This window comes from Cupressus sempervirens, chromosome 3 (genome assembly GCF_028749045.1).
Source record: "Cupressus sempervirens isolate cs-2001-9-10 chromosome 3, ASM2874904v1, whole genome shotgun sequence".
NCBI lineage: Eukaryota > Viridiplantae > Streptophyta > Pinopsida > Cupressales > Cupressaceae > Cupressus > Cupressus sempervirens.
In genome coordinates, this window is record NC_143120.1 from 676,760,938 (window position 1) to 676,784,177 (window position 23,240).

Here is a 23,240-nt window from a genome sequence, read left to right on the forward strand (position 1 = left end):
AAAGATTATGAACATTATGTTTTATTTGCACCTCTTCACCATTTCATGGCTTCATCACCGGTGAATCCTAGGTGCCTGAAAGATTATGATCATTCTGTTTTATTTACACCTCTTTACCATTTCATGGCTTCATTGCCAGTGAAAGAGTATTCTATTCTTAATGTCGTGGATTATGACAACATGGTTATTGATGATGGTTCATACAATCATTAAAAGATCCTACAACTACCATTCGATTTGCTGGTGAATCCTAGGTGCTTGAAAGATTATGAACATTATGTTTTATTTGCACCTCTTCACCATTTCATGGCTTCATCGCCAGTGAATCTTAGGTGCCTGAAAGATTATTATCATTCTGTTTTATTTACACCTCTTCACCATTTCATAGCTTCATTTCCGGTGAAAGAGTATTCTGTTCTTTATGTCATGTATTATGACAACATGGTTATTGATGATGGTTCATACAATCATTAAAAGATCCTACAGCTACCATTAATTGGTGTTCCAAATTACAATGATATTACAAAAAGATCTTAATGAGACTCTATGCAAACTGCAAGAGGCCAGCAACAAGGCAACGTGTAGTAATCTCAGTCCTAACGTTGTATAGCCGGCTGCAGTCAGACTTATATTCAGAAAAGAAGAAGTATGAATTTGGAAGGCAAGCATTTATAACCTGAGATGTATGTGCTTGAGGATCCGACTGGAGATGTATGTGCTTGAGGATCCGACTGGAATGTGGCTCCTCCTGTCCTTTGGTCTGAACTCCTATTTGGCTTATTTGTATTGCCTACTTGATTATGGCTAGATTCAGAGGTTGCAAGTATTGGCGGAAATTAGGGAAGAACAGTATGAAATCAACATGAATAGACGAAATGTATGGATTCGACTTGGAATGTATGGATTTGGCTTGGAAGAATGAAAACGTAGCAGAAAATAGGATGAGAGTTGCCGTCTTGGTTGATTCACGACTTCTCTTAAAAGACTACCCATGGCTTCTCGACTCCCATTGGTTTCAAGAAGTCCATTTGAATTCCAATCATTGATTCAATTTTGAAAAAGAAAGAAAATGAAGAAGGAAAAGAAATAAAGAAAAAATTGTAAAAAGGAGTTGAAGAGATTATAATTTCATTTATTATAATATATTCTTATATACATTCACATAAGTATATCGATGAGGTGACATCATTAGATTATGTTACTATAATTTATTGGTGCCATTTCATTTTTATATTTATGTGTTCGTATGTAAATATTTATTATAATGATATGATGAAAATTAATAAACAAATCTCTTGAGGTATGTATTATATTTGAAATTAGATTATTTTATGTTTTTCCTATATTGTTTTCTTAATAGCTCATGTGGGTCCCATAATGTAACCTATGGTCAAGTCATCGTATCCCTTCCAAGGAAGTCTATGGTCATACCTGCCGATCCTGATGATTGAACCAAGCGAACATCCCATTCTGATGATCTCGTTTAGCAATGCTTCCCCTCTCTTCAATCTTCTCCTGCAATCACCCATGAAAACACTTTTGCCATAAGAATAATTCCATAGTAATTCATAATAAAACATATTAATCGTTATTTTAAATCAAACAACTGCTAATCATCTAATAACAGTTATAGGTTATTGACCATTTGATCAACAGTTAGTACAATGCATATAAATAACTAACTTATTTCACATAATCATGAAGAAGAAAAAAAAATATAATTCGTTAAATCCAACAGTTATGAACAATTTTAAAATTAGGGAAAAATTTGGGATGTAACACAAGTTAACATACAACCATTAGGAAAACTATGTAAATTGGCAACTCCCTAAAATTGAGCTTGGCTATTTGCTAAGAGAACCATTTATTTTCATCTCCCACCCACCTCATAGGGAATAGCTGCCGAGCTGTTTGAGATACTTACGCAAAACTCTTGCTGTTTTGGCTAGCATTAGTTTCTCCTTATGGCAAGTGTTAACACTCCATTACACTTTTTGATGCTGAGTGCACAATGTGACATCTTTAATGGTTTCTCCTGCATGATTGTTCATATGATCCTCTCGTGCTACATTTTTCTTTAATCTTCTTTTCTTGCTTCTGCTTTTACTTGTGATTCATTATTACCAATAGTAGTACACATGCTAATGGAAAGGCTGTTTTCAAACCTTGGTAGTACATGTGGTAACAACTTAGAGGTTTGTGCTACATAACACAAGGACCAACGAGCCATCTCCAGTGTTGCGCATGCTGTAGTAGTGACACAAAGCATAGGATCAAATGCTTATGTGTTACCCATACCTCATCCAAATACTCTCTGGTTTCTACCATGACTTTAACAGGGTCCAATACACCTCTAGGCAGAATGACAAAGTTCAGACCTCAATGCTACTCACTGCATTCCTTCGAGTGTCACTTTGTAGAGTTCGGATAGTGTGGTTAGGTGGCATTCCTGAGAAGAATGCTATGCCATGTTGTCTTCTAGCTTACTAGCAAATAGTTACCTCACCATTGTTAGGAGATAAAGAGTCAAAAGAAAATGCTTCCACTTCCCATGGAGATGGTTGAACTTCCTACTGATTCTTGGCCTCCATGGCATGACCATACATAATCTATATTGTAAATTACTGTAATGTTAGAGATGTAATATAGATATGCAGTAGATAGGTAGACATCAGTCCTACTTGCATGTTCTATTGAATTTAATCAGAATATTTTAGCCTTGACATTGTGCCCAAAGATCCACTAGACTATCTATTCATCCGTTTCAATATGGCCAAACCAACAGAGGAGGAGATACACATGATGCTCAATAGCAAAATCAAGGACACATGGGTAAGCAGGAATTCCTATTCATCTGTTTCAATATGGCCAAACCAACACAAGAGGAGATACACATGATGATCAAGAGTAAAATTGAAGTTATAAGTGGAAGTTCTTGTTCCATTAGACTACCTATTGATCTCTTTCAATATGGCCATACCAACACAAGAGGAAATACACATGATAATGAAGAGCAATATTGAAGAACACATAGATAAGAGGAAATTCCTATTCAATTAGTTATTGGAGGTCATTGAATGGGTGATCTTTCCGCTCACAACTGTATGTGAAAGGGAGCCCTTGAACTTCATGATTGATGGTAGTAGCATGAAGAACCTATTTTATAAGAAAGCATAGAGAGATTGGAGTTCCCTGCTATGCCCTATTTACATCCTTACCAAGGTTGCATGGGTACTCGTACCCACACCCCTGGTACTCGTACCCACGTACCCAAGTACCGGGTACACGTATCCCACGTACCGGGTACTCGGTGGAGAGCATCATAGCTAAGGACCTTGATTAAGATTCTGATCTTTTTTTTTGGTTTTTTGCTTTTGTATTAGCTTGTTGTTTATCAAACTTAATTCAATACCAAATCAGTTTGAAACTTTGATACTCATTAACAATAAACTTTATCACTGTTCAAGTTAAAAGTTTATCATTTGCAATATGTCATTGTCATATGGTTTAGGATCTTCTTGTTCATGTTTAAAGTCTGCCTTCTTTGTTATGCATCTAAGCATTTATCATGTATTATTATTTCAAACATATAGCAAATCTGAAACTGAAAACAGTACATTACATTTGCAAACTTTATCACTGTTCTTGTTTTGAAAAACCATTGTCATGACTCATAAAATCAGATTTTTTATAAATATAAAAGTGTAATTTTTAAGTAAGTTTGACATACCCAAGTACCTCCGTCCCCAATTATGAAAAATACTTTAAACATTCAGCAATAGCATATATATATATTTGACTTATGGCTTATATTTTCAAATTTCTTGTTTTGAATGCTCAATGTCATGACTCATGACAGATATTTTGATTTTTATATTTTCTATAAAATATTAATTATATAGAAAAAATTAGGCTTACACACGTACCCCCGTCCCCTATTTTGAAAAATATGCGTACCCGTACCCGTTCCCGCTCCCGTACCCATGTACCCATGCAACCTTGATCCTTACATATTGAGATGTTTTCATGCATGCAATGCACAAGTTATGTAAGTCATTTTCCAATGTTTCTTTTCATATTCCTTTCATACCATTTAGGAGAAGATAGTTTGTGATGTAGGGCCAACAAAGGTATCTATCATATTTCTTGGACATCCTTGCATAGTTAAAAGATTTCATGTAGTGCCAATCTTCACAATGTAGTTGTAACACTGGTTAGCAAGAGATATCAGATTCTTAAAGTGACTTTTTGCCACATCCACTCTAGAGAAGATTGTGTTGTGGACTATACATAAGTTGTCTGCAGTTATCCTTACTCCAACTGAAGAACAACTTGTTGCAGCAAAGATGGATTAGATTCTGGAAACCATGTTTACATGTGCATGATAATTACAAAGGGTCATCTCACACAAAAAACCAAATGTTTCATCAAGTAATAGGCAAAAGCAAAAGCTTTGCACTTGCTTCCCAAACTCAAATGCAATTGAGACTATTGCTTTACAAAGAGGGGATCTAATGCAAGAGGATTCACCAACGACAAATGTGGAAATGTCAACACTGTTATAATAGCTTGTAGTACATGTGGTAACACCTCATTGGTGTGTGATATAGGAAAGCACCCCTTAGATGCTTTTGGTAACACGCACAAACCAAGAAATCATTTCCAGCAAGTGTTGTACACACTCTAGTAGTGGCACATAACAGTCTACATGGGAACATACAATTATGTGGTAACCATACTTGACCAAAATTCTCAGCAGTTTCTGACACCACTTCAGCAGGTTCCAATACACCTCTTAACCACACCCTAAAGTCTGCTTCTCATCACAACTCATTGTGCTGCTTTGGGCATCAGTCTGTAGACTTTAGATAGTGGGGTTGATGTTGCAGTCCAGGTGGCACTTTTGAGGGTTATGCTATGCTACGTCATTTGGTAGAAAGAACCCACCAACAAATGGTTACATCCCTCAATTGTTAGGAGATAAGGAGTTAGATGAGGAAATAGTTACATTCCATAAGAAATGGTTCAACTTCCTATTGACTCTTGGCCTCAACAGCAGGAAACTATGTAATCCATATATGTGCATATATATAACATTAGAGCAGATGCTCTAGCGTTTTCACACAACACTCTTTATAGGATCAAACACTTGTGCAACAACCATACATCACCCAAATATGCAATGTGCCTTTTTTAGGACATTAAGAATTCTAAAGTCAAAGACATGGAATATTTAATTTGGCTTATGAGAGCTTAATGGAGATTTTTAAAAGGGGCAATTTAATATTAAAGGGGTATAAATAAAGAGATGGAATGACAAGATGACAAGGAGGTAGGGTGGAGGAAGCTGAAGAGTCATAGCATTGGACAAGGAGGAGAGATGGTTTCATTTGGGTATGTTGGGATATTGATTTGAGTTTGAGATTTCTCTTGGAGAAATTTAGGAAGCTTCAACTTCTATTCAAGATCTGAGGACGGAAACCCTTCGGTTCTTCTTGGTGTATTGGACGTAGCACTGATTCATCATTTGTGGTGAATTCGTGACATAGTTCACAATTGCATTTCAGGTTCTTTTCTGGTTATCCAATCTGACTGTTATCACTGTTTTTATGATTAGATTGTTATTGTATTGCTGGTTTATAATGCAATAATGAATTTTGGAGTATTGGCTAGTTATTCAGTGGTTAATGTTCCTGGTTATCATTGTGTAAATTCTTGTATATGATTCTGAAAATTATTTGAGAAAAGCTGGAAAGGAATATCTGGGTAGGATGTTATAGTGTTACCAGAGCTGGTTTTTTTGCTAGCCCATGAGGTTTTATCTAAGGCACATTTTCAAAGTTCTTTTTCAAAGGGAAGTCTGCAATCAACAGGGGTTTTGTTTCCAGAAAATGTAAACAAGTCTGAATAGGAAACATTGATATTGGCTGCCATATATAATTCCATCCATTTTTCACTGGACTTGTCCAATTTTTTTTTATTGAAAATCTTGAGGGAGAGAAGTGACTATGAGTTGTGTTGACAGAATGAACGAAAATTTCTGGGCGTCCATTTAATTGCAGGTTTTAGTCATTGCTCAGTTTTTTGGAGCCGCCAAATAATGTGAAAGAATAGAGATATCTGCTGGCTGAACAAGAGACAATTCATCTTCTAGTCGGATGACAGTTTTTTATGAAGAAATAAGAATCAAATGATTAGTATATGGTTCAAAAATAAAACTTTGGACATCGTCCAAATTTGGGTGTATTAAAATGTGACAGTCACATTCACTAAGTGGGTCCTGGCTAATATCATAGTATTTTGTAATTTTCTGGAATATAAAATAAAGTTGAGCACCAATGATTATATTTGGTCATTCAAAATAATATTGTTGAAGGTTTAAACTGAGCCAAATTAATTTCCATAGGCCAAAGTTTTAGAGAAGCGCACAATTTTCATTTGTTTTGGGTTAAACTTTATCATGGTTTCCATTATATTCAATGGAGAAATGAAAGCTTGACTATAGTATTTGTTCGAATATATTAGCATATGCGGTCCAAATTCCTTGCGACAGCTAATAATAAGCCAGAGAGATATTTGGGTTAACAACTCTTCATATGCCCATTGGGGTTCACAGGAATTCTGAACAGAATTGCTTGAAAATTTCAAATTGGGCATAGAGATCACCAATTTCGGTGCATTAATATATCTAGCAGTTATTGTGGAGAACTACAGAGATTATTATATGCTGTCAATTTTCAAGAAGTGCAATTTTATACCTCAGCGATGAATTTGTTTGGACTCTATTATTTATCTAATTCATAAGTTAGAACCTAAAGCATTGAGTCTGAGTATTCAACCGAAGCAGATTTGAAGGAGCTGTGGAGAAATATCCAGATAGGAGAATAAGACAATCGTTCTCAATATGAATGCATGGTGCTAGCTGAAGTTCACAGAAATAAAATTTCAGAATTTTGAAGAAGTTTAATCCGTGGGGCTGACTCTTCATATGGCAAGTTCTTAAAGAGTGTTGTTTCCACTTCCAAAAACAGAGAACTTGCCTCTGTCGAGAAGTGAGTCCAAAATTTGCTGTCTTTAAAGACAAGAACTTTATTTCTAAAGGCTGAATATCTGTTTTTTTAAAGGATTGAAAAATTCCTAAAGGAAATTGATTTCATGAAGGAATTCTCAATTTTGTATTTGGCAACAACATAAATCATGATTGAAGCCTTGGAATAAGTTCGCATAATTCTTTCCTTGCCATGATACCATTCTTTGGTGCTGGAGCATAAAGATTTGTGAAACAGTGATGCTCATATCGAAGGAGTACAAATACTTCATTGGATATGCACAAAGAAGGGAGCCGTTACTTACAATTGACTCTTGAAATGCTAGGAATTGTCAGGTTGTCCAAGCTGGCATGAAAGACAAAGAATTTAGAACCACAGGAGAATAATCGTGAGTTGCGAACTAACATTTCTTGGTGTGAGTGCTGGCAAAACATTGAGAACAGACTCTCTTATGAGCTCATATTCTTTTGGACAATTGCACAGAGATTTAATATTATTAAGTAGAGTTATCAATCCTTTGGGAAGTATAATCTGATGAAACATTGTCGGAAGTTATTTAATCTTCTGAAGTTTATAACTGTCTTGTCGTGTTTTTGGGCCACTTGTTTACTGGGAGTCCGCACAAGGATATTCACAATCCATTCTGTTGTTGCATAGCAATTAATCTTAAGACAGTTCTAGTTGAGACGAGACCCATAGCCAGGGAGGCATTCACAAGCAGTTATTAACAAGAAAGCTGTGAATGATACATAGAGACATGGAATTTTTGATATTTCAATCTGCATGAGCTGTGAGGTGGTGTTATGGAATGAAGAATGACATGTGACATGTCCTTTAGCAGGAGATACAAAAGTGGATATTTTATGGTTTCAATTCCATGAACTCTATTGTAGAAGCTTGCTATCGATACCGTTCTGTGTTATGTATAATTGATATTGCAATGCCTTGCAAACTAAATCTAAGACCTTGCAGAGATAGTATGGTGTTGAATGTTTGCTAAGTATTGACAAGGTAAATTATTACTTCAGAGTCATCATATGATTCATGCATGCTTCATGCACAAAGGAATTATTTAGATTTTATATGTTGTCTCTAATGATTGCTGAGATTGATTTGAATTGGTCCCAGAATTCATTTATGCCTTGGCTTGAATGTTAGAAAAACCTAAAATTGCAGGGAGTCTTCTAGGACTATCTAGTTTGGACATCAACCAAATTCCATACAGACAACCTTAAACCACAAAATCGGGGAACCAAGTTCCTCAGGCAGCGCAAACTGTTTGGCATAATAACTCTGCGTGTTGTGGATAGGAACTCAGATTGTCTTGGCAGTGAGGTGAGTGACAATAGAACAAAATTGTTGTGACAATTTATACAATGAAAAATCTAAAAAACGAGGTCTTTTCCAAGGAATTTAATGGCACTTTTAATAGTGAACAGCTAAGGGATTTGCAAAAGGAAAGGGAAATAGGGAACATGTTATACATTATGGGATGGCAAATGGAGTCCATGCAAGATATGGATGCACTTGTTCCTAAGTTGGAAGAGCTGGAAAAATGTTTGTCTGAGGTAAACCAAACAGATTGGAGGCTTCTTAATTGGGCCTGACAACCTTCAATGATTGCATTGGTTCAGCACAGGTTTATGAAACATCTTTATGAAACATCCGGATAAAAATGTTAGACTTGCGATAGCTTCATGTCTCAGTGATATCACACGGATAACAACACCTATGGCACCCTATAATGATGATGTATTGAAGAAAGTTTTACAGCTTATTGTGGACAACGTACAAGTGTTACACGACAAACACCATACTTATGGAAAGAAGGTAAAGATTCTAGAACTTTTGGAAGAAACCAGATTTTTCATTCTCATGTTGGACTTTGGTTGTGAGGAGATGACTCAGCAATTGTTTCAAATTTTCTTAAAAGAATTTAGGAAACATCATCCCAACAATGTGAGAGCTTGCATAAAAACCATCATGTCATTAATCCTTTACAAGAAAGATGACATATGCAAGCAATTAAAATCTGATTTGTTGGCTATGTTGAGGGGGATGAACATTATCTCACCTATGGCTTATGAGCTTGTGGAGAAATTAATTGAACATAAATTTGAAATGTTCAAGGATTTTATTACTGAAAAAGAGTTAAGATCAGTAGGAAAACAAGTTGTAGGATCTCCAAAAATGAGCAAAAACCAAATGAGAAGAGAACATATTTGTTTCATATGCCAGTAAACTTGGACCCCAAATCACATGTGTGAAGATCATAATGAAGCTAAGGAAAACATAGAAAATCAGACCAGCAAAGAAGAAGATAAAAATCTCACAGCTTTGCTCCTACAAAACAACACAAGTATGGTTTATGAAACTCTCTACATTGGTGACTTGGAGTTGGTTATAGACAAACATCTTGAAGATGATTGTCTAATTGGAGGGAAGAGTCTGTCAGAGACTTCAGATGATGAGAATCTGCCTGAAAATGATAACATGACACTCAACTTGTCATTGCACACAACTTGATCAAACAAGGAGCTTGAAGCATACAATGACATTAATAACATCCTTGTGAGGAGTGATGAATCATGTATTTTTTATGACTCCAATCAATAGAGAGCTTAAGAATGCTCAGGAGGCATTGAATAATAGATGAATTGCTCTTAATGAAGCAGAAAATCAGATTGTTCTCACCAAACAATCTAGGGAGTAGGAGGATAAAAGAAGGCTTAAGTTTTTCCAGGAAGTGACTAAGGAACTTGATACCATTCAACAGACTTATGACTTGGATAGCTACCCCAATAGATCAAGAAACGAAGCTTTGGATAGTTTTCAGCTAATAGACACTTCCTTGTTTGAGGCGGATGCTGATTGGACATTTGATAATCGACTTTTTGAGCTGAATACTGAAGATCTTTCCAATTTCTGTGATGAGGATATCTTGACTGGAGGATGCGGGATCCAGTTGCAGTTCCTAGCTGTGAGTTTGGTTAATGGGATTGGTGTGGTGATCCGATTTTCAGATTTATCACTGATTCTCGTTCTTCGATTAGCTTACACATAGTTTCAGTTTCTTACTTACATATGAGTTGGACAGACTCCTTACTTCACCAGCTAAGTAGATCTCAGTTGAGGATTGATGGGAGTTATAATTTGATCATAGGGGATAGATTCTTAGTCCTTTATTTACTCATGACAGCGTCATACCCAGGTGTATTTCAGATTGATGACAAAATGTATAGCTTCTTTGCACAATTGGTACTGATTTCAACTATAGAGCAGTTTGATTCCTCCATTAGTAGTTCAAGATGGATAGTTATGATGGAGATTTGTAGGCATTCCCATGGGAGATCACTCATAGTTGGAGAGTTATCCAATATTAATAGCTCCTTGAGACATTTGTATCTTCTCATATTTGATGGTTGTGATAGTATAAAGTGTGGGATCCTGGTATTAGTATGATTGATGCATTACTCAAGCAACGTATTGATGAGTGGCTACACATTTTTGGGCCTGAAACAGTTTAATCAGAGTAGCGCAGTAGATGGGTGTAGCAGTAGTTTTTCAGATTGGGCTGCAGGCCTACTTGTAGATTTATATTGCTTGAGGACAAACAATCTCAAAGAGGGAGGACTTGTAATGTCTCCTTTTTGGGACATTATGAATTCTAAAGTCAAAGTCATGGAATATTTAATTTGGCTTATGAGAGCTTAATGCAGATTTTTAAAAGGGGCAGTTTAATATTGAAGGGATATTAATAAAGGGACATAATGGTAAGATGGCAAGCAGATAGGGTAGAGGAAGCTAAAGAGTCATAGCCTTGGACAAGGAGGAGAGATGGTTTCATTTGGGGATGCTGGGATATTGATTTGAGTTTGAGATTTCTCTTGGAGAAATTAGGGAAGCTCCAACTTCTATTCAAGATTTGAGGATGCAAACTTTCGGTTCTTCTTGGTGTACTGGACGTAGCTCCAATTCATCATTTGTGGTGAATTCGTGACAGAGTTCACAATTGCATTTCAGGTTCTTTTCTGGTTATCCAATCTGACTGTTATCACTATTTTTGTGATTGGATTTTTATTGTATTGCTGGTGTATAATGCTATAATGAATTTTGAAGTATTTGCTAGGTATTCAATGGTTAATGTTGCTGGTTATTTACTGGTTATTTGCTGGTTATCATTGTGTAAATTCTTGTTAATAATTCTTAAAATTATTTGAGAAAAGTTGGAAAGGAATATTTGGGTAGGATTTTATAGTGGTTTTTGAGCTGATTTTTTTGCTAGCTTGTGAGGTTTTAGCTAAGGCACAATAAAAGGAGAAGAGATGATTTCATTTCGGCTTGCTGGGATATTGATTTGAGTTTGAGATTTCTTTTGGAGAAATTAAGGAAGCTTTAGCTTCTATTCAGGATTTGAGGATGCAAACCCTCCAGTTCTTCTTGGTGGATTGGACATAGCCCCGATTCATCATCTTTGGTGAATTTGTGACGGAGTTCACAATTGTATTTCAAGTTCTTTTTTGGATATCCAATATGGTTGTTATCACTCTTTTTACGATTGGATTGTTATTGTATTGCTGGTTTTTAATGCAATAACAAATTCTGGAGTATTTGTTAGTTATTCAGTGGTTAATGTTGTTGGTTATTTGCTGGTTATCATTCTGTAAATTCTTGTTTATGATTCTAAAAATTATTTGAGGAAAGTTGGAAAGGGATATCCGGGTAGGATATTATAAAATAATCTGCAGTTTTTGCCATGGTTTTAGAAGGGTCCAATACACCTAACCAAACCACAAAGTTCAGTTCTCATCACAATGCATTGTGCTACCTTGAGTGTCACTTTGCACTGTTTAGATAGTGTGGTCAGTCCAGCTATCCTGGTGGCACTTTTGAGGCTCATGCTGTGCCATGCCATTCACCAGAAATCACCTACCAACAGATGGTTACAACCATAATTTATTGGAAGGTAATGAGTCATAGAAGGAGATAGTTCCATTTCCATATGAAATGATTCAGCTTCTTGGCGAGTCTTGGCTTCTAGAACATGAATCTATGTAATCTATATATGAGCATATCTGTAATGTTAGTTAGACATGTAACAGTTATAGGAAGGAGATTGGTAGGTTCCATTCATACATCCTTCTTAGGAGCATATCGTCAACAGAATGAACAATTGAATAGATTTGCACTTACTATATTAGTCCTATTTATCTCTCACTTTGCACTTGTTTGTGCCTAAAGTTTCGATACACACCTATAATTGGTAGTGTTCCAGTTACTTTTCTTTAAATATTTCAAACTCTAGTACACAATAACATTAATTTGGCAAAACTATTAATTAAAAATATAAACTCCATTTTCCTTGAAGGTTAAGAAATTACTATTAATGTTTTTTAATATATTTAGATACTTAATGTAAAGCTTAGAAAATGACTGGATTAATTACAGTCTTAGTTTCTGTCTGATATCAAAGGCTGCAGCAATCTATTTTAGCTGAGTGCCTTTGAAATGTTGTGTAAGCTGCCTGAATCAAGGGTTCGTATCCTATAATTCATTAATGGAGATTAGGAACTTTCAACCTCTAATTTTAAATAGAGTAGCCAAAAACTCCTTTGTCCCTCCTTGGGCGCAAGTATCCCCATATTGAATTTGGATACATATCTAATATGGCCTGAAAACACGTCAAATAGTACACCCATGTGTGACCAAAAAACCTTGATTTTCCAACTTTGCCAAATATTATATGATTTGGTTTTTCAGAATTTTTCCGTAAATCTTCCAAAATTGAACTTGGGAAAACTTCAGTCATGCAATTTTTTGGGTACAAACAAATCCTACATCAAATGATAAACACAAATGAAATGTATACTTATTTCAATGACTCATTTCTTTCACTTATCTTCTAGTACAACTCTACTATTTTTGCATATTGTTTAGTTTTTTAATTAACTTATTATTATTTATGTAGCATTTATGTGTCTATATTGCTTTTGAAGTAATGAGAATGTTGTCTAATAACTTGGAAAATTGTGTTAGTTATATGTGTATGCATTTTAGTTTTGTCGCATCCATTTGTATCCATATTGGTGGTCTTAAAAAATGGTCGTATCCATATTTGTATCCGATACAACACTCTATGCTCCACAAGTAGTAATAATTAGATATAAAATGTATTCAAAGATGATCCTTCTCCTTTTCTGGATTTCTTTACATACCTATTTTCTCAAATATTCATAACCTTTCATATGCTCTTTGACTTTTTATTGGGACTATAGATTAATTTTAGTTAATTATAGTTTAATCCCTTTCTAAAGAAATCACACAAGTTTTTGTAATGCACTTTTGACGATATCCCTGATTTTTCTCCAAAAATAACAATTGCAACATCACAACTTAATTACAAAGTGTACTATATAAATAAATTACATAATGGTGAGTAACTTTGGAGAAAATTATGATTAATTAATTAACATCAAGCATTACGATCATAAATAATCCCTATTGTAAAAAGGAATCCTAAGTGCATTGGGTAGCATATTCCCAACAACCAACTGTATTAGAAATTTCATGGGAAAGTATGATTGGGCACTGGGGCACTGTGCTCCTCCATCAAGTGGTCCCTCAGCCCACAAGCAAGCCAACTTGGGGTGGTCTACTTGACGAGAAAACTGGTACTGTTGCATCTTCCTCTTACATGTTTCACGTTGATTCTGGATTATGATTGCTGATGGAAATTAGATATATAATTACTATTCTTATAATTCTTGTTGGGACTTTTGGAGACTATCTTCGTCAACCAACTCTAAGGGTATAAAATGAGGCTCCAAGTCATTCAACCCCTTAACTCATAAGCAAATCAACTTGTTGTGGGGTACTTGATGAGGGAAGATCAGTACTGCCATAGATGGACTTCCAATAGAGTAATCTCAGAGTTGTAAAAATTCTCCAAGTTTTCTAGCTTGGTGAGTTTTTATGGCTTTTACTAGCACCAAAAACTTGCAGATTTTTTGGCAAGAACATGTCGAGTACTCTCAATCGTAATTTTATAAGAGTAGTTAAAGGCAAAAAATGACCCAAATCAGTTTCATTTATCATTTCTTCACTTGTATTTTCCTAAGAGGGGAAAAATGTTCCAAACACTTGCAAATTGATTTCAGTCGATATGAAGTGGACTTGAGGCAGGTTTGAAGCACATTTGCAGTGGGTTTGGAGCGAAGTTTTCGAAGAGGATGACATCAATGATTTGAAGAGGCAGGATACGAAGGAAGGCGTGGATTTGGTTTCACGCTGGATGACATTGAGTTGAATGAGTAGTCACTACTTGTGCTAGGGGAAGCTAGAGGCAAAGCTATATCTAGGATAGAGGACAAGCCACAAACTGAGTTAGACATATCGAGCAGGAAGGCAATCATGGCCAATGCAGACTTCTAAGATTCGACCCTCTAGATCTGCCTCTCCCTTTGTTTTTATTAGAACTGAGAAGAGGAAGATGTAATTGGAATGATGTATTTACTCTTAGTTTTAATGAAATTATTTACTATTTTGCTTCTAGCCATGAGTCTTCCTCAAGAGAATGTGATTTTGTACCCACGTTGTGTTTAAATATATCTAGATTAAGCTTGTTAATATTGTCTTCTCATTTATTGACTCATTGAATTTTGCAAAAAAATGGATTTATAATTAAATTTAAGCAATTTTTTAAGTTGCCGAGTTTTTGCCAAAAAATGGCCAAGTTTTTCCCGATTTTATTTTTCAGACCTTGGCAATTTTTTGGCTTTGGCGAGTTTTCCAACTATGAGTACTGCTGCATAGTCTTAACATAATTAGAAATAAATAAATAGTAAATACGATAATATTGCATGCCAATCACTTTTCTTAATAGTTGAGATTGTTTTACTTTTTCGGAGTCCTATTCAAATCAAAGTTGACTATTCTATTGTTGTTGAATGATTGATATATGTATGAATCATTGTGTTGGTTTCCAAAACCATAGATTGGAAATCCAAGAACTTGCCAATTCTCTAACAGGATTCCGCAATCAGTTCTGGCCAACGAATAGGAATAACCTTAATTCCCTTGCACTTTAGGCTCCACTACACCTAGGCGGGTAAACCTTCACCTAAAATGTTGTTTGCTTGGTTCAAGGCATTTTTTTTAGTGAATTTAAGCTTCAGTGAGTTTTGTTGGTTCCCAAAACCGTAGATTGGAATCCTACGAGCCTTGCTTGCTCGATGTTGGGATATCTAATCGGTTGTGGCCAACTTGATAGGATCAATCAATTAGATTTAGATCCTCAGCGCTTTTGGCTCTGCAAAACCAAGGCCTGTACACCTCATCTTGGACAACAAACTTCGATCCAAGACGTTTATAGTAGATAAATTCAATGCAAAGACAATTTCCCTAAATGGCAAGATTTTAAGGAAACTTCTGGATTGCCAATGGTGAGTATTAATCTTCGAAATACGATTACTTTAATAAACTTGTGAATGCTGAAATAAGATTAAAAGTGAATTACTAAGACAAATAGATATCAAACTCTTAAAAGAAAAAGAATATTACCAGCATATGGATTGAGAAATATGAGCAAGTTAATGATCAGTGCTGAAATTTAAAAGGGCGATAGAGTCAAAACTATATGTTTTCACATACAACTTTATGATATTATGTATATTAAATCTATAAACAATTCAATTATTAGGATGCGTTAAATTATTTAGTTTTATGCGTATTTAAACTAGTCTATGATGTTTTAACCCTTATATGGACAAGATAGATACAAATAAGGAAAACAATACCAATATTTCACAATATTTGTATTTGTAGGGTTTAAATAGCAATGAACAATTTGATCCACTTATCCTAATAACAGATTATTAATAGAAAATAAAAATGATCACAAAGGACAAACTATTAATTTAACTCTAAAGTAAATAAAAATCTTATAAATTATAATGTGGAGAAATTCGTGTTGAAGACACTCAAATGTTGATGCTCCACTCAACACAATTTTAAATCACACAATATCAAAATATACGCCCAATAGTTTCACTATCCAATAGTTTAGTTCAACTTCAATCTCTTCCAAAAAAGGAATTTTAATAACATATATGCTTCAGGAATGCAAAGAGTTTTCTTTTGAAAAATAATGAATGGTGTCTTGTTTGATTTTTTATCGCATATTTATAGAGAATGAAAAGGTATCAAGCATATTTTCAAACCTTGCACCTCTTCATTAAAAACTAATCAATATTTAATTTTTAATATGATTTGAATTATAACCGGCGGTTATATCTTTCCCGTGTCTTATAATATTTGATGCGATTTCCATCCACCGAATAGCGATTCGTAGCTCATATTCTGCAATATCCCCTCACATCATTTGCATGGATCTCTCCTTCATCACACATCCATTAAAACTCTTGATTACTATATTCCTTCTACATCCTTGTCTAGGCACTTTGCATTTGTTTTGATACTTATATTTCTCCAGATACTCTTGTGCGTGATGGTTCCGACATCTGAACATACACCTACCAAAACATATACAGAGTGCTGTAAGTAAGTATTTAGGTAATAATTTTATAGGAAACACTACCAGAAGGCCCTGTGGAAGTCGTTGACACTGAGAAGAACAAATTCGATTCAATGGATTGCATATATCTGCTTTTGACGTAAAGTCTCTTTGTGCTCGACTTTCATGTCATCATTTGTCTTTTGACCTATGACTTGGAGAATAATTGCAAATCTATTGGGGACACATGCATCTTTGTGGTTTGATATAGTCTCCTGTATCAGAAGCTCGTCAATCTTTATGCTCCAGATTTTTTAACTGCTCAGAAAAACTCCTCCATGAATGATATTCCTGTGTAGTGCACGTCTTCTACCAATATCAAACACCTGCAAAATATTTTGAATTCGAATTGCCATATGATGTCCGCAAATACCTAATATGATTTGCTTGAAGTTTTTAATGTGGGGTGAAAGCGCCTTTTGGCAATATGCTTGTTGCTACTTTATCAGATATGATCATCATAACAATCTTCTACATGTAGTTGCTAAAAATCGGATACTTACAGGATGGTGCTGTATGATTTGTGTATGTCAATGTTGGTTGAGTGAAATTTCAGGCTTCATCTCAAGGAAAACACTCTACATCAATCAAAACACAGACCAACTCCAATGCAGAGAATGTTGGATGGGTATCGTTCATTTGAATTGCAACCTTTACTGGAAACTATCTCCAGTCCACATTAGGTCCAGAACGTTTTTGACAGAGGCAATTATTTCTTGAAAAGAAATCGAGCACAAAGTTAATTGTTGTTTCAAACAGAGAGTCTTTCTTTCTGTAAAATTATCTCTAGGATACAACACATAACAAATTAGTAAACTATGCCCTGTTTGCTTCCAACAATTAGATAATCTCCTTAAAGATGGATAGCTACGAATGAAACTGATGCAGATTGGGGGTCAAAACTTTGGGCACCATCAAGTTCTCCTGTTGCCAAGGTCTTTGAACTTGATTAAATTTGGAGTTATGTGTTAGTTTGAAATGCATGTTTTGTATAAGGTTTTAAAAATGGAATTGAGGTTTGTAAGAAGGAAGTTACAGATTTTCTAACTTCAAATATAAATCCAATACTTAAATGATAAAAAGACAATTGCTTTAGCTTATTCAGGCAACGGAGTCAACTACAACGAAGATTATGATATACAACTTTATAACATTCAATGCACATAAACTATAAACAATTAAATAATCAAGACATAACAGATCAAATATTTATACACAATTCTAAACTAGTCCAGATTGCGCTTTAACTTGTAAGGTTGGGGAGACAGATTGGACACAGATTTGGAAACAATTAAATATTTCACAATATCTGCGATGATCGAGTTTAAAATGTCATAAATGACCCAGTCCACTTATCTGACACTTAAATTGCTTATAGAATTTAAAACTGATAATAAAAGACAAATCAACTGCAGTTTAAATCTCTATACCTTTAATAAAAGTAAACAAAGGACATTTTATTTTATTATCAAAATAAAGTAAATGAATTTATATTACAGTGTCATATTTAAGCTCCTTATTCCTCCATACAAAATATATTTCTTTCTAAATGCTTATGTGGAATATCTAATATGTGTCTTGTTGCTTCTTTCTATATTTATATAATAATTCGGACGCAACTATCCTCCATCCAAACTGTATAGTGGACCAATTTTAAAAAAATCGAAAACATCATAGATTTTTTCTGAAAATTTCAGCATTTGATCTTCATGATATGCATAGTTTGTAGTCGAAAACAACAAAAAAATTGGAAAAAAATCAGTACGTCTTCATGAATTTGGAAAAAAAAATGTTTGACTTTGTTTTGCCTTTAGTGCATTTTGGATGGAGATTAGCTTGTCCCCTGTGGCACATTCTTAACATCTCATAATCATATATTCTAATAACTATTTCCTAACTATGCTAAATGAAGGTTGCTGCTTGATTTGCTTTGTAATAATAATAATTAATCAGGCATGCACGAGGTCTTCTAACATTGTATTTTGATTTTGTCGAATGCTAAATAACTCTATATATTGACTTGGTTTCGATTCAAGTGATAGTCTATGGATGTAACAAACTATTTTTCATATAAAAAACAAAGATAGTTTATAAAGAGATTTTCCAAACAATCATTGAACAGATAACTGAATTCCTTACATGTGACATTAACTGTTTTAACCATCAACTTAACTAAAACAACCATGTTCAACTGAGATAACTATATCAATGATCAACTAAAATAACTAGATTAACGATTAATTGAAAATAACTGTATTTAACAATAACTAAAATAACGATTAACTATCTTTTTCTACTTACAAGTAAAGTAAATGCTTATCATGGAAAGAAAAAAAGAAACATACAAGTATTATCTGATGGGTCTTTAGCTGGTTGTGCAAGCCTCGACTTTCGATAAGAGGAGAAACATTGATTTAGGCTTAACCTCCCAATCTCGGACCATACTTATCCACACACAATCTATTGAATTAGAAAGGCCCTCCCTATCACAGGATCGTGCTTGGGATACTTTCAATCCAACCACCTAAGCATTCTGGTGTTTAGAATGTCTGCACAGTTATGGACAGACATGTTTGCATAATTGACACCACTAACATCAAGTGATCAATAGATGGAAAACATGCTTTTAAACGACCTTGGCCAAACTTTTTCTAATGGGTTCAATGACCCGATCACCACTGCTCGACTTGACAACAGGGAAACAACAATACAGACATGCATGAGCTATTTGAGTAAAATTATTTGGATTTAATTGTATCATATCTGATTTCACGTCCATGTCATTGCAGATTTCATCTCACCTCTTCACCTTTCCATGGCTATACAGTCGGTGAGTCCTAGGTGTTCAGAATCTTAGAGCAATCGGCTCTATCTATTAATTTATGAAAATTAGATGCTTCCAACATTTCACAATCTGTGATTTTGAGAGATTATATTCTTTAAGACTTGCAAAAATAAAAGTCATTTGATTCTGATTTCCAATGGCAAAAATAATTCATGATTCCATGTCATGGATACTTTGCTATGATTTATAGTAAACAACTCCCTAAAGTTATTTAAGTGTGAATGAGTATAATCTGCAACTTACTGCTATGGAAATCGAAATTCAATACTAGTTGTTAATGGAATTATAGCAATATTTGGAAAATGATCAACCACATGACCTAGTATCAATTCTAGAAATGTCTGTTGTTTTGTTAGACGCTTTTGTATTAGCTCTTCTTCAAATTGATTACTAGGCGTAACCACAGTGTGTAAATGAAACCTCAATTTCAGCAAGGAAGAACAATATATGGCAGACTTGTAACAAGAAATGCGCTGCTATAAATTGCAAAGATTTCGAATGTAATTTGCAGAGATTCGAATGGTAAGTGGAAGCCGGAAAGTGAGCAAGGAAGAGCAGATTAAGAAAGGAATTCGGAAATAATATTATGTCCTCCATCTCTCCTGACTCATTATATATATATTAAAGGTTATGGACTCTTTGGCTTCCAAGAAGCCGTAACATAAAGAATATCTTGGCTCTTGAACGCTAAAAAAAGAAAATGCCGAGTGTTACATTCGGTTTCAAAATTCAAAAAAAAAGAAAAAAGAAAAGAATAAAAGTTGTGGAAGAAGATTTGAAGGTTAAAATCGAAAATATTATAGTTTATATCTATCTACGTACACGTAGAAATATTTGTGAGGTGGCATCGTTATATTATGAGAAAATAATATTATGGTGTCACTTTTTATATATGTCTATGTGTACGTACATATGTATACATTAAAATAATATGGTGAAAGATCATTCAAAATCCTTTGAGGTACATATTATATTTTTAATTAAATTATTTTATGTTTTAAATTGTTTATTTAATAGCTCATGTGGGTCCTTCAGTTGTATCTCGAAGTTCAAATCGCTAGGTCCTTACCAAGGCAATTTAAGGTCATACCTGTCAATCCTAATGAATGGACTAAGCTAGTATCCCATTCCATTGATCCCGTTTAGCAATGCTTCCCCCCTTCATCTTCTCCTACAGTCACCCATGCAATACTTCCACTATAATAACAAGTTCCATAATAATTTTCATATAAACATCTAAAAGAATTTAATTATTAACCATAATTCCAAAACCAAACAATTGCTAAACATCACATGACAAATAATGGATAACGACCATCTTCATTAACAGTTGATACAACAAATATAAATAACTACCTACTTCACATGATTATGAAAGAAAAATCCGTTCAATCTAACGGCTATGAGCAAATTTAAAATTAGGTAAAAAATTGGGATGTAACAATGGATAACATAATATCATTTGTTGTATGCACCACATCAATGCCAAAACATTCCTTTTGTATATTTGACTTCCTCTGTTTAATATTGAAGACTTTCAGACAATCATTGTATTTATCACCACCTTCACAAAAACTGATTTCTTGACCATGATGGCATCATTCCTTGTTCATCAGAGATCGCTCGGTGCATAGATTCACTTATAATGTGGAGTCTCATGATTTTTTATTTCTTTGCTCTGTGTTGTTTGGGTATCTATGTCTTTGGTGCTTCTTTTCACTTGTGATTGGTCCCAGGCTTTCCTTATGCATTTGATAGTTTGTAGACGATCTTAGACAAATTCTTCTCATTCTTTATGGATGTTCATTTTAACACTAGCAACATATCTGAGTTTCCATCGCTTAATATTGCTGTGGGTATGTTGCTTGTTTTGACGTATATTCTTCATATCACTGGCTGTCCAGGATGGCACTTATCATACTATCTATTTGTTTCAATAAATTTGTTGCTCTCTTTCTATACATATGCTGGCTGTAGGTATCATTTCATAATTTTTATTGGTTGTATATTTATTTTACATGAATGTCTTTGTGATATCATTCATAGTTTGCTGAATGTAGTTTGCTTGCTTAGAGAAGAGTACCAAATACTGATGTGACTTCTCATTGACTAGTCTCTGGAAGTCTCATCCTTATGCAAAGTGCCAAGTGTGTGTGTGTGTGTGTGTATATATATAGCCATGTCCCCAAACACGTTTCCTACCAATCATTGTTTAATCACTTCCTTAGCAATTGCTGTATGACTCCATATATGATGGAAGTTGGAAGTCAATGAGTTCAATAGTATAAAGTGGATGCTTTTTGCACTTTTCATAAAATGTTTATTGTATTCTCCAAAGCTGTTGATCAGTCATTTTGATATTTGCGTCTATAAGCAATAACTTTTCCTGAGTTCACAACTCTAGAGAATAGTAGCATGTAGATAGGAATGACAAGACCAATTCGAACTGCTCCTAGTGTTCCAACAAGTATGAGAAGACAATCAAAACCATCTGCAAAAAAGTAAATAATGTACAGTGTGATACTGTATAATTTCACACCACTCATATCTCACAATCCATTCCTTAAATGTAACACCTGCAACTTCTAGTGACTGTTACTCTTATAAGAACATTCACCCTCTTGTTCTAATAATTACTTTCTTTGACATCCATAGTTGAACTGCAGTAAAAAATGCTTGCCCTTCTGATTCAGCTTTTGCAACCATATGTGACAAGTATAATTTATCTCTCTGAGCCCATGGTTCTATCTTCTGAGGCTTTAATCTAGGTTCAAGTGCATATAAACAAAGTCTAAATTCAGTATATGCATCAAGCTTTCTCTCTAATGGATGCCCATATTTTTGTAAAAGTAAGGGCTCCATCAGATTGATCGATCGAATGGATTCCTTTGATTGTATGATTTGAGGTTGTTGATTAGACGATTGTTGAGTGATGATGTAATGAATCCTGCTTTGATGTATTGGTGAATGATGGTTGAAAGAATGCTGATACAGATTGGTTTTCTGATTCATTGTTTGCTTGATTTGATAAATGATGATTGTTTTGGGGGATTTATGAGAGGTTATTGATAGATGATCCTCGAATGCTTGGAATGATTTCTCCTTTATTGGTGAAAGGGGTCACCAACTTTCATAAGAATAGAGTAACCACCCTTGGTTGCTAGCTTTTGAAAATAATAAATAATTTTTCAAATTGATCTCCCCTTGATGTCTTCTTCAAATGAAATCTTCTTTCCTTTGTATCTTCCAATGTGAGGTAGAGGCCGCACCTCTTCATCATGTCTTCCCTTTGAAATAGTACAATCTTTCATAATTTATGCCCTCTAAAAGGATCACAACTTTTCACAATTACCGATCTTTGAAAGAGCTCAACTCTTCATATTTTATGCCCTCTGAAGGAATCACTTCCTTATTTACTTCCCACTCCTTTCTTCTTTCATTAGTCCTTCCTTGATTCACATGCTCTATTTTTACAAAGGCCTCCATATTCCCTTTCAAGTGAACTCTTCTCCCTTACATTTCATGTTTGAGAGAATCATAACTCTTCATTTTGTGCCTTTTGACCCTTCATTAAACTGAAATTAATTTTAATAGTATCATATTAATATATTTTAAATAGTTTTGTTTTATTTTATTTTTTGATACATTAGTTTTATTTTTATTGTTCATTATTAAATCCTATTTCAAAAAGGGGAAATTGCAGTATGAGCAAATCCTATAACCTTACTGGCATTCCCCATACTACAAATAGTAGTAATTGAATTATGAATCGTTA

At 34.5% G+C, this 23,240-nt stretch overlaps 1 protein-coding gene across 3 annotated transcripts in view; it reads left to right on the plus strand.

The window, feature by feature from the left end:
* The window catches only part of CNX7 (co-factor for nitrate, reductase and xanthine dehydrogenase 7), a 91,524-nt gene that overhangs the window by 62,559 nt on the left and 5,725 nt on the right, over positions 1–23,240 (plus strand). The window lies entirely within an intron of this gene.